General features: G+C 44.7%; 1 long non-coding RNA gene across 1 annotated transcript; it reads right to left on the reverse strand.

Moving 5' to 3' along the window:
- Window positions 1-220: 220 nt before the first annotated feature.
- LOC116855806 lies at window positions 221-11,167 on the reverse strand. The gene is made up of 3 exons (XR_004380439.1): window positions 11,140-11,167; window positions 513-640; window positions 221-384 (listed from the first exon to the last, which is right to left on the reverse strand). It is a non-coding gene; the product is annotated as an uncharacterized LOC116855806 (long non-coding RNA).
- Window positions 11,168-17,442: the final 6,275 nt, after the last annotated feature.

The raw sequence follows: 17,442 nt of genomic DNA on the forward strand, positions 1-17,442 counted from the left end.
TGTTTTAACAATCTTCAAACACATGACATCAAACGTGCCATTTTCCCTTCATCTACCAACTTTGTACTTTTATCCAAAAAAAAGAAGAAAAAGAAAGAAAGAAAGAAAGAAAGAAAAGAGATACTGAGTCCATCTGGCATTATTTGCTTTGAATAAAAGCCCATCTGCTTATTATTTCTAATTTCATTGTCCTCTACAATGTTTACAGAAGTTTCTTTCAATATTTATTGCACCGTGTTTCTAATTACTGATCCAGACCATCTACACAGACTTGGTGGGGTGCCGGGCTGGGAGGTAGGTGTCTCTCCATTTTCATCTGCACGCTGCTTTACTCTGGGGGCACCATGTGGCCCTCGGCCGTCATCACGCCACCCTGGTGCAAGGCTGCGGAGGCAGATTCTGACAATCAGCCCCTTTATCATCACTCTCCCTGGGGGCTTGCGAAGCCGCCTCTGATGAATTTTTGCCTGCCTCAACACCATTATTGTCACAGGAAGGATGGAGATAATTACCTGGTTTATTATCCTGAGGCTGGCTTCATCTGGGGGCCGGTGATCACTGGGAACAGAAGGCTCATCTCTGTCTTCGGGAGTCCTAAATAGATGGGTAAAAGATTCACATTCCCCCTCTGGTGGTGTCTCTGAAAGGCAAGGGATGATCTCTTCAATGCAAATACTTCCAACTAGACCCTTTTTAAATTACCTCCACCCCAAAATACCCCCCCAATCCAAAATGTTGTTTTATTTTAAGATTGATTATTTATTTATTTATTTATTTATTTGACAGAGAGAGAGAGATCACAAGTAGGCAGAGAGTCAAGCAGAGAGAGAGGAAGGGAAGCAGGCTCCCCACTGAGCAGAGAGCCTGATGCGGGGCTCGATCCCAGGACCCAGAGATCATGACCTGAGCTGAAGGCAGCGGCTTAACCCACTGAGCCACCCAGTCACCCCCAAAATGCTGTTTTAAATTAAGCTCTTTTCCACCCCAAATAAGTTCCCATTTCTGATCTCCCCAGTTCTCTAATGATGCTTTATTCTTCCCATCTCATGATGCCATTACCCACCACGACCAACTAAATCCCATTACTCCCTCTCTGTGGCGTCTTTCCCATCTGTTCTACTCCATCGACCAGTTTCCAACCAATATCCCACTGTCTCCATTCCTGCAGGACCTCCTTCCTGTCTCCTAATCTCTCCCCGACCCCACCCACCATGTACCTGAATCTGGAATAATCCACATAAAAATCCATCAAAATCCACACATGGATTTCATCACTCTCCAACTCAGCAATACTGTGTGAGTACCCTTTGCCTTCAGGAGGACGTGTCCATACCCGCTGACTGGTAGGACCTTCACCATCAGGCCTCACAGCCCCCCACAGCTGGGCATGCCCCGAATCCTTCTCCCAGCCACATAGATGTGCTCCGGCCGCCACAGTCTCAGCTCTTGCTCACACTGACTTCCCAGGCATATGGAAAAGTCAAGAAAGAAAAAAAAGCAGTATTTGAGGAGCACCTGGGTGGCTCAGTCGGTTAAGTGTCTGCCTTCAGCTCAGGTCATGATTCCCAGGGTCCTGGGATCGAGTCCAGCATCCAGCTCTCTGCTCTGCAGGGAGTCTGCTTCTCCCTCTCCCTAACTCATTCTTTCTCTCAAATAAATAAATAAAATCTTAAAAAAAAAAAAAATACAGTATTTGAGGTGATTCTTAGTGCAGACATTAAGACTTAAAAGTGAATTCTACCCTATTTTTGTATGTGTTATATCATGATGCTTCTGATTCTGATACTCACCCAGATCCCAGAAAATTGTTTCCACTGTGTTGTCCACTAAATAGGCCATAGCTCTCCCACAATGATTCACAAGGAAGTTCTAGCCAAAAAAAAAAAAAAAAAAAGGAAAGAAAAGAGAAGGCAGGATACAGAAAAGACAGTGAGTATGGGTTAAAAAGCAGGGATTTTGAATCAAGTAGAACTGGATTCAAACCCCAGTTCAGAAACTTACTAATGCGTGGCATTAGTGGAGAAAATCACTTACCCTTCCTGAGACTGCCTCCTTATCAGCAAATAGGGCTAATACTGCCTTGCAGGGTTGGTGTGGGAGCTAAAGTCAGCACACATGGAGTTTATTTGTTAACCCAAATGAGAGCTGGTAAGAATCTGAACTAAGACCTATGTGTAGGATTGAAAGGAGTGAAGACATTTCAGAACTATTTAGGAAGTGAGATCATCAGGATATGGGACTGGTTAGGAAGAGAAGGGAGAGAGGCCACGATGAATGCATCCCAGATTTCTGTCATGGATGAAAAGTCAAGATTTAATTTGTAAGTTAGAAATTCTAAGAGTTTTGGGGCACCTGGCTGGCTCAGTCAGTGGAGCATAAGACTCTTGATCTCAGGGTTGTAATTTCAAGCCCCACATTGGATGTAGAGATTACTCAAAAATAAAATCTTTAAAAAAGAGTATTTAGATTTATATGATACTTTTTCTGTGCAACATTACAGATATTTGCAATTTTCAGACAATGCTAAATTGAGGTTTCATCATACCAAATGGATAACAAAGAAAAAACTTAATTTCTAGACCCGGAAGCCTCAGATGGACAAGTTTTTCAGGTAGCAATAGATCTTGTATTCAGCTGAAGCAGTTCCTACTGAAGTTCAATCCCCTGGAAATGACAACCTCTATACAGAAGACCAGATGGCAGCGGTGAGGGACCCATCTGGGAGCAAAGACTGTCATACTAGTATGGGACAAATGCCTGGGGTCCCAGTGGTGGGACTGTGATCAGAACAACACCACAACACCGGAGAAAGTGGGCAGGCGCGCTATTGCTAACAAGTCCCAAAACCAGAGTGACAAAGGATTACACCTTGGGACTGACCCTATTTGAAACTCTTCATTAAAATTTCAATCACAAAATAGCTTAACATGAATTCATTTCCCATCTTGGTCATTCTGGATCATTCACGTTTTTGGTTTTTTGGTCAGGCTCTACTCACTAGAACCAGAAAAGTCTACATGAGAAAATGGAAGATAAGGGGTTGGAAATGTGTTTTAGAGGGAAGGCAAATGTCAGGCTTAGGGATGTGGTCTGCATTTTTAAGAAACAGGGAGTCTCTGAAGATTTTAGGGCAGAGCCATGATGAGATGAAAGCAAATTTTTAAGAAGAACAGTCTGGCAGAGCTGGACAAAGTGAACCCACTTGAAATCCACTCAAATACTGAATTATTGTTGTCATTCTAATTAGACCTTACACTTTCCCCCATTAATTGCATCTTTAAACTCTGGTTCCTCTAAACACCCTGACAATAGTCTTTCCCGAGGGCTTCTCTCTGTTTCAGCGATTTTCAACCAGAGGGGAGGTACAGGATTTGGAAGTCAGTTGGCTTTTCTTATTGAGGTAGTTGCTATATTCACAAGTTGGGGCAGAGAGTGAGGTAGGTACACGGGGGTTTATTTCCACAGAGGTCAGTGATGCCAAGTGTCCTCAAAACACTAAAAAAACAGGTGTAAAAATTCATCCTGCCCAAAATGGTTGCAGTGCCCTGGGTGGGAGGCATGATATCTGATCTCTTTTGCTTCCCCAATCTTTGTCTTCCATAAATTTTCTCCTTCTGTCTATCATCAGGCATCCCGCCAGTCGCCTGATTAGCAGGTTAAATGGTCACTCAACTGTCATTGAACTCCTCCCCTGATTCAGGAGCAACTGGAGGAAAGCCAACATCCATTATTGACCTAGTTGCACAGCACTTAAGATTTCCACAGTGCTTCGCAATGGTTTCTATTAGCTAATTCTCATGTCAACACATGCATTGAGTTAGTTTTGTTATTTGTGGTTTGTTAGTGGAGAGGCTCAAGTACGGAAGATTTGGAAACCTGTTCATGTCTCTTACATTTAATTCGTAGAACCAAATTGTGGGAAGCTCTTTTCAAAGTCACAATAATTCTCTCATACCTCTAGGACATTCACTTAGTAGGGTGCCACTGGTGACAAAATTTTAATATAAATGTCCCTTTCTTTTTGGCATTGAAATACTTTGAAGGCCTAGTGATGAAAAGTGAATCACCCTCTCCACTGGTTTTCATTATACTGAATATATATTCAAGGTTTTTTTTTTTAATCTCTGAATGTTTTATTGCCATCTCTATGGACCTCTCTTTTGATGTCTGTTACATTTCATTTTGTATTACCAGTCCCTTGGCCCCTTTGGGGCCCCTTTGTTGTATCTTCCTAACAGATGGAAAGTGTTTTGAGGGCAAACTGTCTTTTTCTTTGTATTTCTCCAAACACTATAATAGTGCCTCGCCTGCAATAATGACTTATTAAATATTTGCTGATGGATTGGTGCTCAAATTGTTGGCCAATTCCACAACATGAAAGGTTTTACTTCCTGGGAATCTACTCTGAAAAAAAAAAAAAAAAAGAAAAGAAAAGAAAAGAAAAGAAATCCTCAGAAAACATTTTGTAGACTTCTGCCCCTATGATGTCCCTATTGTGACTAGTTACATTTCATCAACACCATCTCTAAGCTCTGGATATTTCTCTCCTGACAAAGAAGTCTCTGACGCCACAACTGCCAATCCCATCATCTTTTTTCCACCCAGAAATCTACTGTGCCAAACATGGCTAATAACTTACCCGATGGGGGTAGGGTAGATAGATGGTCACAATGGGCAAAATGGTCACAATCTTCCACTTGTCACTGTGTCCTTGACCTTTGCAATGTAACTGGGCCTCTACTCCTATCAAGACATAAGGTCTATTTTCCCATTCCTTTGAATCAAGAATAAAAAGAAAATCCCTTAGGTTGATAAAGGAGAAAGGAGATCTGCCCAAAAACCCAGAGGAAACCTCAACATAATCAATGCATTTTTTTTTCTAATTTTTTGAGTATAGTTGACACACAATATTGCGTTGTTTCAGGTGTACCACATAATGGTTCGACTTCTCCATACATGATGCTGTGTTTACCGCAAGTATGGTAACCAGCACAGGTGCAGCTCTTTCACCATACTATGGTATTACAATATCATAATCAGTGCATTTTAAATGTATTCCTTTTAATACCAGAATAAGACGAAGGTACTCACTACTGCTGTGGCTGTTCAGGGTTCTTGATGCCTTGGCGGATGAAATGAGACATTTTAAGGGCCCATTTAGCCAGAGCGGCTCCATCTCGGTTGAACAGCCATTTTGTTGTTTATGCAGTAAAACTTAAACTGACCCTGCCCCCCCAGGGGACTTACTTAAAAGCAAGTCCGGAAAGCTAGTAAAATATGGTCGACCAGTCCCAGATAACAGAGCCCAAATACAAGGGCGGGTCAGGCCAGGTGGAGACATCCAATCACTATCTCCCTGAAAGAATGTGGGCCCCGTCTTTTGGGTGCCTTTTGGGTGCCAATTCTGACCAAGGTGATAGGCTAGTTCAAATATCTACTATAGAGTAAACTGTAATTCAATTGGCCACCTATGCATGACCTAGCATGACTATGCAGCTTTCTCTGTGTGTTACAATCTCATTGGCCACCTGTGTGCAGCCAGGCTCAACCACATGGCCTTTGCTCTATATAAGTTAGTCTGTGAGGCTGGGAGGGGTCGATCTCTCTTTAAGAATCTGTTTGATTCTCCATGCTTGGCACGAAATAAAGCTTCGCTTGACCTTCGCTTTGTATCAGTCTCGTTCCTTTGATCACGGGCCCTAACAACATGAAGACTGTAAGCAAAAAGCAAAACTCTAAATGTTTTCAAAAACAACACACAAGAATTTTATAGAGAAATATTAAAAATTTTATGGAGAAATTTTTAAAACGCATTAAATCATACAAGTTCTGAGGAGCAGAGAAAAATCCACTGCTCGTGGGGGAGATTATTTAACACCGTGAAGGTATAAAATTCTTCCCCAAATTAATTCATAAATTTAATGGAATTACAGACAAAATTTCAGCAGGCTTTTTTTAAACATCTCATCAAATTGATGCTAAAATGAGTATGAAAGAACAAAAGTCCATGAATATTAAAGACAGTTTTGAAAAACAAAGAGCAGAAGCCATCAATACCTGTATCAGTTTCCCGGGGCTGCTGTTTATAAATTACCACAAACTGGCTTAAAGCAACAGAAACCTCTTCTCTCAGTTTCAGAGACTAAAGGTCCAAAATTAAGGTGTTGGCAGAGCCGCATTCCCTCTGGAAGCTCAAGGGGAGAATCTGTTCCTGGCCTCATCCAGCTTCTGCTGGAAGTCAGCATTCTTTGGCTTTCCTCAGCTGGGGCTGCCTCACTCCCTCTCTGTCTCTGCATTTACATGGACTTATTTTCTGTATGTCTGCATCTTCCCCTCCTCTGTCTCTTGTAAGGATACTTGTCTTTGGATTTAGGACCAATCCAGGTAATCCTGGTAAATTTCATCTCAAAGATCCTCAATTTTTTGTATCTGTGAAGAAAAGACCTCAAAAACACAAGCCATATGGTTTAAAAAAAAAATCTATTTTGATTACATTAAAATTAAGAATCCCTTCTTCCTTAGAGAATTCCTAATAATGTATATAGATACTCAACTGTCTAGAAGGTAAAGCTTAATTCCCCTCCCCTTCAGTATGAGCTGAACCTCATGACTCACTTCCAAGAATAACATGCAGAAAGGAAAATATTTAACTTTACACTGGAGAAAACTAGCAGATATCACCCAAGTGGTCTAGGTTAACATTGTTAAGTCATACCGATATTGTAAAACCCTTGATACATGATAAGCACATTTTTACTCCTACAGTGTTCTTCCAAGAAATGCATAAGCCCAGTCTAATCATAAAGAAAATAGCAGTCAAACTCAAATTGAGAGACATTCTACAAAATGCTTGACCAGTACTCTTCAACACTATGAAGATCATGAAAAACAAGGAAAGACTGAGAAATTGTCATAGATCAAAGGATACTAAGGAGATAAAGTAATTGAATGCAATGTGGTATCCCAGATTGGATCCCGGGACAGTAAAAGGACATCGATGGGGGGAAAAACCCTGAAATCTGAATATGTGGTTTTTCTAATAGCATTAGACCAATGTTAATTTCCTGGTTTGGACAAATGTGCCAAATTATTTAAGATGGTTAACATTAGAGGGAGCTCAGTAAAAGGGACATGGAAACTCTCTGGAGTATCTTTACAAGTTTTTGTAAATCTAAAATTATTCTAAAATGAAACATTTGCCACTTATAAAATAATCTCAGCTAAAGATATCAGAATAAATTCATATCAGCTAAAACCTACAGAAATTAACATCTAAAATATACATAGAATTCTAAGAAATTAATGAAAAAGACAAGAAAGCCAGTAGTAAAATGGACGAGCATATGACCAGACAAATCCAAGAAGGGGAAATCCAAGTGACCAATAATATATCAAGCGATGTGTTACATTATTAATAATCAGAAACATGGTAAATTAAACCAAAGAAACATATCTATATGAATCACCCTGGGAAAAAAAATTTACACTGATGAGAACGTGGGGATATGGGAAGCCTGGTTCACTCCCATCAGGAGAGGACAGTGGAACAGACATCCTGGAGGGCAAGATGGCAGTGCTACGTGGGATGAAGTGTGCAATTACCCTATGACATATGATCCCACTCCAGGGATAATGCCCCAGGAACACTCACCTAGGGCCATATGGGAGCATTTAGAAAAGGGTTGTTTATGACAACAAAGCCTTGAGCCAACAATGGGGTTGTAAACAAAACATGGTGGACACACTCTGGAAGATGACGTAGCAGAAGAATTGACCAGAAGCACATTCGCCAACATGGATAAACTCTAAAAAATTACACAGAACAGAAACAGTAAAAAGAAAAAAAGAAAAGAATGGGAAAGGAAAAAGCATATACTAAAGTGCTATTATGTGAATCTAATCATACATTTCAATGACATATTCTAAACACATTAATATGCATGTTTACTGTACATGAAGAAGACAATAGACATCAGGATGGACATGAAGGTGGGAAATACTATAATAGACTAACCCAAGTGAGAGACCATGAAGAGGCGGGTGCCAGGAGCTCCTTAGGACGCTGACTTCAATTCTTTGCATCTGTGGCCCAAACCAAAGAGAAAAGAGCAGAGGACAGACTGAGCAAGGATTTGAGATCACCTTTGAGCTAAGAGCATGAGTTTTAGTGTAGGTAGACATGGGAACATCTATAGTTCCTGCTCAGCAACCCCCACCTTTTCTTTACAGACTGATCTCAAAATAAGTCATATCTTAATGTCCAGATAAGAAGGGCATTGCACTACTTGGTTTCATTACTATAAGACATACCCCACCCCATAGCATGACACTCAAAGAGTACTTCTTTCCAAGACCTTTATAAATCTCCCCGATTCACAAAGAACCACTAGATCACCTAAGTCCCCCAGCCCCCGCCCCGTAACATGCATATACGATGAGAGAGAAACACTGTTTCTTTGAGCTCCTGGGGGCAGGGTGTTAGACTGGCTCACCAGCCCTGTAACCCCGCACGACACTCCAGCACCCCGGCCAGCAAGTGCAATTCTAATTCATGCTTCAACAAAAATACAAATTATAATATATTTTGAACCTGGAGGGTCATTTGCAAATAATGAGAAATGCAAATTTTAAATCAGTGTAAGTCCAGGGAGTGCTATACTGTGATGGCCGCTCTGGTGCACAGAAGAGTTACAGCAGTTTTTTTAAGTGTTTAATATACTCTCTGAAACAACAGAGGCCGTGAGCAAACCCTGATCATTTTCATTGACCATTTGGCCCATGGCTCAGACCACTGCAGCACGGACTCTGAGCAAATCACGGAAGATTGAAATTCTAAAAGAAGCTGTTGATTTCAAAGCTTTTAATGATTCAAAATTTCAATCAGCAGTTTTTTTCCCAGTTCATTACCCATGGACTCTGTGGATCAACCAATGTGTGCTGCCCATCTCCTCCTTAATTCCTCTCCTAATACAATCCTGTCCATCATGTTACCCAGCCCTGGAAAACAAAGCCAAGATATACATGTTCATTTTACCTTCGTTTGCTTTGGCAGCATTCCAAGAGCATGGGAAACAAAGTATAAAACCCCACCCTCTCAGAAAGCTTCTAAAATGAAGCTGCCGATCAAGCTGTGGGTTCCTTAACTGGACTGGACTGATGGGAAATTGAATGTGCGCTGGCAGCTCCGGCTGAGACAAGGGAGAGCTGCCTGTGAACAAAGAGGGGGAGAGGAGAGAATCTTCAGCTTTAAGTCAGAATCGTGTCCATCCCACAGTGTCACTCCATCTGGGGAGTCAGGAGATGAAAATAACTTGGCTTTGAAACACACACAGGCTATTCAGGAAAGCAGCTGACAATTACACGTACGAAGGGGGTACGGGACTAGGTTCCTACTGTGTAAAATTGTATGTTATGGAATTGATTGAGTTGTCATTCACAAAAGGGGATCCTTGAAGCTAGCGGGGAGATAAATAAAGCAGAAATTCAGATAAGATTCATTCAAGTCCTGCCGCCAGGATCTGTGAATTGAAAGTGTTGCAGCTTGTGAAGTAATAGGATTAAACAATGGGGTTCAAGGTCATTCCTTATTACCCTTTTCTATAAATTATCCCATTTTCTCTTTGGCTCAGTGACTGTCACTCAGCAGGGTCACTTGCTCACTGAGTCACCTGGAGCTGCAGGCAGCCAGGACTTGGTAATATTAAGTTACATGCGACTGATGAATCACTAAATTCTACCTCTGAAACTAATATTTAAAAAGAAGAAGGAGGAGGGGCGCCTGGGTGCTCAGGTGGTTAGCCGACTGCCTTTGGCTCAGGTCATGATCCCAGAGTCCTGGGATGGAGTCCTGCATCTGGCTCCTGGCTCAGTGGGAAGCCTGCTTCTCCCTTCTGATCCTCTCCCCTCTCCTGCTGTTTCTCTCTATCTATCTCTCAAGGAAATAAATAAATAAAATCTTTTGAAGAAATCCCCATGTTGTCTTAAGGATTTCTTACAACCCATTTCCCAGCCATCACCCACCCTGGCCTCCAGCCTTCTCAGTGTCCCCAGCAAGCTGTCAGGTCCCATGACTGATAGTGAATACGAGCTGTAGTGGTCCCTGGCCCAGCCTTAGGGCATCTGGTGAGCTAGACAGTGGTAGCACACAGTGTGGTTTCTAAAGGCAGGTGGCTAACTCCTGTTTCATTAGGGTTGCCTTGAGAACCAAGGAAAATCAACTCTGGATTGTGTCTTGTATGTAGTAGGTGCTCAATAAAAATGAGTTCAGTGAATGAAGGCACTGACAGTTTCCGGCAATAGCACAAGTCAGAGGGAATAAGCGTCAATCAGCATTCACTTCTGGCAGATTGCTCCAGAAGAATCAAACCCCAGCTGAGGGTGGGAGGAGAAGGAATGGACCTTACTTCCTAGGGGAGAGAATGGGCAGGGAAGTAGCAGGTGTCCAGGACTTCAGCCACAGAGACCCGGGGTCAGAACAGGGCTCCAGTCCCAGCAGGGAATGCAAACATGGGACGAGATGAACACCGCAGAGAGTGGAGGAAGTGCGTGCACACGCACCGTCTGAGGGTGTCTTGGGTAAGGTCAGCCCAGGAACAAACAGGGAGCACTGCAGAGGAGGGGGGGACCTCAGGACCCTCCCCACCCCCCAGCTGAGGACCCTGGAAGACTGCTGAACTGACTCTCCCATTCACATCTCCACCTTTCAAGACTGGCCCGCAGGCTGGAATTCATTTAAGCCGTGGACTTCCCCGTGGAAGGTATTTAATGCAAGAGCCTGCTCTAGTGGAAAGATCACAAAGGAGGCAGTTCGGCTGTGACCTTCCTGTGCCCTCAGACAAGCCACTTAACTTCTCCAAGTCACAGGTCCCTCCTCATAATTGGGGGCAATGATCCGACTTATTGGAGCATCTGGGGATCAAGAAGAGCCCACATGCAGAAGCACTCTGCAAAGAATGTAGCTATTTCTGTGTTTTGCATTGATTTCAGTGTTGAATTTGTCCAATTGAATTTTCTGGAATCATAGAAATAAAGCTTTAGTTCTGAGAAGTTTTAAGCATCCAGCAGGCAAAAAGAACATTGGAGGGAGCCAGAGAGGTCTTCTCTGGGCCCCCAAAATCAGAGGCTGCAATTGGCACCTACCCGTGGCAGCTCCCCTTCGCCAGGCTCTGCTTGAAGCCACGATCCAATCCACAGCCTCGTACAGAGTACCGCTAAGTATCTGCTGGAGGGCATGTAAATAAAACCTTCACCGAGGTAAACAGTTGCTCGGTTTTACAGCCTGTTCACACGTAACTTTTATGCTCCATCATGATCTATGGCTCCTCCGCCTTTGCAAGTCCTGGAACATGGTTCCATGTGATGTCCTCTAAGTGACAGGCAGATAAATGGTTATTTACTCAGCGGCTTTCCAGGTCCATGAAAGCCTTTATTTAAACTGGGATGCTGTCCCTAACTACCCATTAGTGGTCATGGAAATTCGTCCTAACTGGAGACGAGCCAGTTATTCTGACAGCCTTAGTGGCCCAGGGCAGAAGGTTGGGTGGGATGAGGAGGGGCCCCTGGTTCCACCTTGTTGTCGGAACCAAAGGCCGTGTCTGCCATCGGTGCATCCCACTGTGAACCAACAGGGCGTGCCTGCAGTCTTCCTAGCACATGGCCCGTGTCACAAATATGAGAAGGTTCCAGGAAAGAACTTGGGTGCTATAAAAAGCACCTGCTACTGAGTCAAGTGACTGCTGGTTTCACACCGAAAGGACCATCCAGCCGCCTGACGCAACTGTTAGGCCCAGACAAGAAAGTCAAGTACATTTGGTCCATTTTCTGCTGACACCGTGGATGTTTCTATGATGGGAGGCGAATCCCTTCTCCATTCTGAGGGAAGGAACAGTCCACAGCTTGATAACGGAATGGATCCAGATTTTACTCCCAAGATTGGTAGTTGGAATCTGCAAAGTATTTTTAATAGAAGTAACATTATAAATAAGAGTTTGAAACTGTTACCATGGTTATCGTAACAATAGTTCCGAAGTATCGAGTGCGTATTACTTGTGAGAAACAATGCTAAGCATTTGCCACAGAATATTCATGAGGTACTCGCAGTGAGCCCACAACCTAAGGTTTACCCTTTCTCTTCCCAGCTGAGACGACTAAGGCTCAGAGAGGCTAAGTAAGTTGCCCAACTTCACAAAGCTCGAGTTTGAACCCTGTGCTCTTGACCATTCTTTCACGGTCAGTGGAGAACCTTGTGTTTTTCAATCTTCCATATTCCCTAAATTTAAAAATGAACTGTTTGAATTGGACAGTTGGGAAGATATCTTGTCAGCTTTCTAGAATAACCCTCAAAACTCAATATTAACTGTACATGGGTGACTTAGGAGGACATGCGTCCACGCAGAGGACCAGGTGAAAGATGAGAGCGAACACAGAAGCCAGGGGTAGAGGAAGAAGTCAGAGACAATGAAGGAAAGCCGATGGAAATGGGAGAGAAGAGTGCTTCGTGGAAGAGAAGGTAAACAGAAGGGCATTCCAGGCAGAGGGATGGTTTGAACAGAAACGTGAAGAAGGCTGGAGGGTGGGGAACTCGGAGAAGATCTGTGGAGAGAGGTCGGAGGTGGAGGGTGAAAGCTTTGAGAATCCAGAACTCTGGATTCTAGCCCATCTCCTGACTAGCACCCTTTTCCACCTCATGTGGACTCCATGAACAAAAATAAAATGAATGCTGGAACTGCTGGCAGCTGGAAGACAAAAGAAACCGTTGTCAACACCTATGTAGACCTTGTATTTTTTTTTTAAAGGGTGAAATTTTTTTTTCTTTTTTTTTTTTAAGGGTGAAATTTCTTAAAGTCATATTTATATTAAGAATCACCTCGCCCTTTGAAGGAATGAAAAAGATGATTTTCACATTTTCAAAATACGAATGATAATCCAGCACACTAAATCATTACAAACGCTCGGGGTATGTGATCCTGGGCCAGGTCATCTAGGATGCTTTTTTTATTCTGTACGCTGGCCTCAACAACCCGGCCGGGTCTCTGCACTCAGCAGGTGCTCAGTAAACCTGGGAGACCGGAGTTTCTGGGCAAATCTCCAAGCTTGGCAAGTAACGGGAATATTAAGCAGGGAAACTGAGGCAGAAGCCCAATTATGAACAAACTCGGTGGCATTTCAAAAGACAGCCACCTGGAGCTTCCTCGGCTACTCAGGACTCAGCCCACCCCAAGAAAGAATTGAATGCCAGGCCCTGCTCCGGGCGCAGCAGAGAAACACACCCTCGATGAGTGCCCCGCCTGTCAGGCACTCAGAGACTCTGTGTCCTAGCACTTCCTTCACAGTGGAAATTAACCCAGGGACCGGTGGGGCGGAGCTTACAGTTCGAGGGCATGCATGAGTCCCCGGCTAGGAGGCTAATGGGGAAGGAGGGGAGGCAACAGGTACAGGGACCAGAGCAGGGACCCTCCAAGACCAGACACATGTGGTCTTCACTGGTCCTCTGCAGCTGTGCAAGGAGGGAGCCTCCTCTCGACACCTACTGCTAAGAGACAGGATGTTTATTTTAGCTTTGATTTATTTTGACCTTGTGCCATGGGAACACATGGCCCCTTTGCAGCCCAGAAAGGGCCAGCCCAAATGTTTGGGCTTCATCCCATCCCTGCTGCACCCATCCTGGAAACCTTTGGTTTGTCAAAAGCTGCATTTGGTCCTCTGTGCGGTCTCCTCCCTCTGAGGTGCATGTTCCTCCCACCTTGTGCCCCTCTCTGCCTTCACCTGCCGGCTTACACAGGACTTCCCAAGGGAGGCCTTTCCTCCCAGACCGGGTTAAACAGCTTGCTCTGTACAACCCATAGGACCCATTGCCTCCCCTTTGCATAATTCTTAGCACACTTGTCATTACTTATCTCCCGCCTCCCTAGACCCTGGAAGCAGGGCTTGTGTCTGTCTTGTTTCCCACCGTGTCCTTTGCACCAAGCACAGGACAGGTGCTCAGCAAATATCTGAATGAGTGAGCGTGTGGGGCTGAGTCCCATTTCTATGGAAAGTAAGTTTCAGGGAATTTGCATCAGTCTGTTGTGAGTTGCTATCAGTCTGGGACAGAGCCTGATCCACGGTGCCTGGTTTGCTGCTGAAACATTATAGAAACTCAACTTAAAATTGGGGGACAGGGGAAGGGAGAGCAGGAGATGCAATTCCCTCACACCAACCCCTCCCCTCTGTCCAACCCTAGAAGACCAACTTGAAGTTCATCTACCACAGGAAGTCCCTTCCCATTACAGCTTCCTCTTCTGAAGACCCAAGGATCTAGATGTGCCATCCATTTGGCACTTGTCACCTGTCTTTTTTATGTCTCTTCACGAGCTCCTTAAAAGTAGAAGCTGTATCTTCCCTTTCCTTTAGTCTCTTGGCTCTTAAGCCCCTGCACAAAGTCTGTGCTCAATCTATCTTCATTGGGAGCTAATGAGAAATTGAATGTGTTCCCAAAAAGATTTTTATAAGCTCCTTCCCTGGCAGACTTGGAAAAATAGGGTAGATTTTTAGGTGTGTGGGAAAGCTGAGTGAAGGGCTTTCTCAAAAGGTGAACTGTGTAAGTCCCTCTCCAAGCCTACAATCCTATGAAAATAGGTGTCCTATCAATACTATAAAAATGAGAAAATGCTCTTTTGTCTTCCTTCATTTGAGACAAAGCCTGGCCTGTCAGATGTGCTCAGGTTTCAGAGGGTTCTGGAACAATGGGTGGCATTCTTCACTCTGACTTAAGGTAAACACAGCAGGCTCCTGTCCGATGGAAGACAGATAAGCAGCCGGCTTGCAAACGCTGAGGACGGGTTCCCTGTAGCCCAGGAAGGATCAGCAGCACCACAGACGGGGCCCTGTTGCTTTGCAGATGGGGCCTGGCTTCCCCAGGGGTCCTTCCCTGAGGCCCTGTCCCCACACCAACTGGCTCACTGCCCTGGCCTGGGGATCATGCCGGAAACCTTGCTGGGCCTTGGCCCCACAGCTTCCCGCAAGGGACTCTGCAGGCTTCTCCACACCTTCCCTCATGGGCAGAGACGGGAAAGCGCCCCCCCCACCCCGTGACAGACCCCTGAGTGTGCCTCGAAACCATCCGCCTGCTGCCATGTCACATTTAATTACTCCCTCACTACAGAATCATCCTTGCCGCTCCTTGAGACTAATGAGTTGCTGCGCAGCCCTCCAACTGGGGATTACGCCATACAGCATGTGGAACCAAGGTCGGCAGGGATCGTTCTAAAGCTCTGATTACTACACGGTCACCTTCTCTTTAACCTGAAAACCTTAATTTCTCATCTTTCAAATGGAAAAAATTATAGAGTACTTTGGAGGAGGCAAAGGGTGTTGCTTGGTTGTTTGTTTTAACTACATGAAAGCCTTGGCGATCAATACCTAAATCCTCAAAGCTTCATTGACGCCAGCTCTGGCTCACTCATCTCCCAAGGAGGCAGGCTGACCTTTGCCTCCAGAGAGCAGGAAACGACAGCCTCGTGATGGCATTTTGCCCAGAAGTAATGCGAGGAGTCGGAAAGATGTTGTTGGAAATACACCTGTAGCCCTACCTAGCTAGTTTCATCATTCAAGAGACCCTGTGCAATCCTTTTATCCCAATTCCTCATTGTTGGATCTGCCACCAGTGGTAGGACCCTGAATCTCACCCAGAAGACGTTGCGTCTCACCAGATTTGCTGCACCCACAAAATAGAAGTCATGGAGAGCCACCTGGATTTTACTGGACACTCCCTACACCTGGCCTATGGCTGCTAGGCATGTGTGGCAGCTCAACAGTTGAAACGTGACTGCCCTGGGTGCCTGAGTGGCTCAGTGGGTTAAGCATCTGCCTTTGGCTCAGGTCGTGATCCCAGGGTCCTGGGATTGAGTCCCACATCAGGCTCTCTGCTCACCAGGGAACCTGCTTCTCCCTCTGCCTCTGACCCTCCTCCCTGCTCATGCTCTCTCTCTCAAATAAATAAATAAAAGAAAAAAATAAAGAAAAGAAACATGACTGCCCTAAATGGAGATGTGTTATAAGCATAAAATGCACACTAGATTTTAGAACTTAGAACTTTAAAATATGCAAAATATCAGATTCATGATTTTTTTTTTATTTGATGATAGAGTACAATGAAACATTTTGGAAATATCCGGCTAGATCAGGGTTTCTCAACCACGGCAGTAATGACATTTGGAGTCACATCATCTTTTGTTGCAGGGGACTGCCCCGTGCCTCAGGGAAAGCTTAGCTGCGTCCTGGGCTTCTAGCCACTAGAGGCCATCAGCAGCCCTCCAGGTGTGACAACCACAAACTGCCTGATGACATTGCCAAGTGACATTGCTAGATATTCGTAAATGCCCCCTGGAGGGAGAAATCTTCCCTGGTTGAGAACTACTGGGATAAATAAAATATATTATTAAAATTAATATCCCTTTTCCATTTTACTGTTTTTAATGGCATTACTAGGGATCCTACAGTTACATTTGTGGCTTGTGTTGTGCCCTGTTGGACGGGGCCATCCTAGCCTGACTGTCCTGAGAACAGTCTCTCATCTTTTCCTTCCCTCATCACCAATGCTGAGAACGGGGACCCCCTCCCAACCTGGGCCTGGCGGTGGGCAGAGGGGCAGGGCGGACCCACGGTGGGTAATGCTTCCGTGGAAGGGGTGGCAGGTACAGACCCACTGAACACACCCAGGAGAGTAAGAGGAAGGAAATGGGACAAACACCAGAAGCATTCAGATCAAGCCTTCTGGTGACAGAGGGACACATTTACAAGTCCTAGAGACTGAGGAGAGAATTCTTAATAACTCTTGTGAAATCACTGGCTGCCTCGGATCGCATACACGCCTCTGGATAAAGGCCACTTCAGGACCCCACACTGTCTTTTAATGGACAAAAATGTTACCAGTGTGAAAACGGCAGAAAAGAATGTATCATTTGGGGACATAATATCTTGTTCAGCACACAAGCACTGAAGGCCCCTCACCATGTTTTTATTTTCTGTTTTCCAGTTCTGATCCCCCCAGCCCGCCTCTCTTTGTCTGTTCTTTCCAACCCTGGGCTCCCCTTCCCACCCAACATGGCCTGCTCAGACCACAAAGTCCTCAAGAGTTTGGGGCTCTTAAGTTACCCAGCACACCCTCCATCCACCCTATGCTCCTAACCTACGCTAATATGGTCGCATCTCCCAGCTTGTGAGCCCTTTGCTCCCACGGCCTCCACCCCTCCCTAAAATCGTTCCCTTCCTGACTCTCCTCCCATTAGACCTTGACCTAGGTACATGGCTTCTGGCTGACTACAGTCGCTAGCACCAGGTATCTCCCATCACCTCAAATAGGGTTCAGCACTTTTGTCATGGAACCTACCCTGATGTCCCCATGAGGGGAGAGAAACTGTAACACTGTCACTTTATCCATTAAGTACCCTTTGACTGAAAGTA

The sequence above is a fragment of the Lontra canadensis genome, unplaced genomic scaffold (assembly GCF_010015895.1).
Source record: "Lontra canadensis isolate GAN:19392208 unplaced genomic scaffold, GSC_riverotter_1.0 scaffold106, whole genome shotgun sequence".
Taxonomy (NCBI): domain Eukaryota; kingdom Metazoa; phylum Chordata; class Mammalia; order Carnivora; family Mustelidae; genus Lontra; species Lontra canadensis.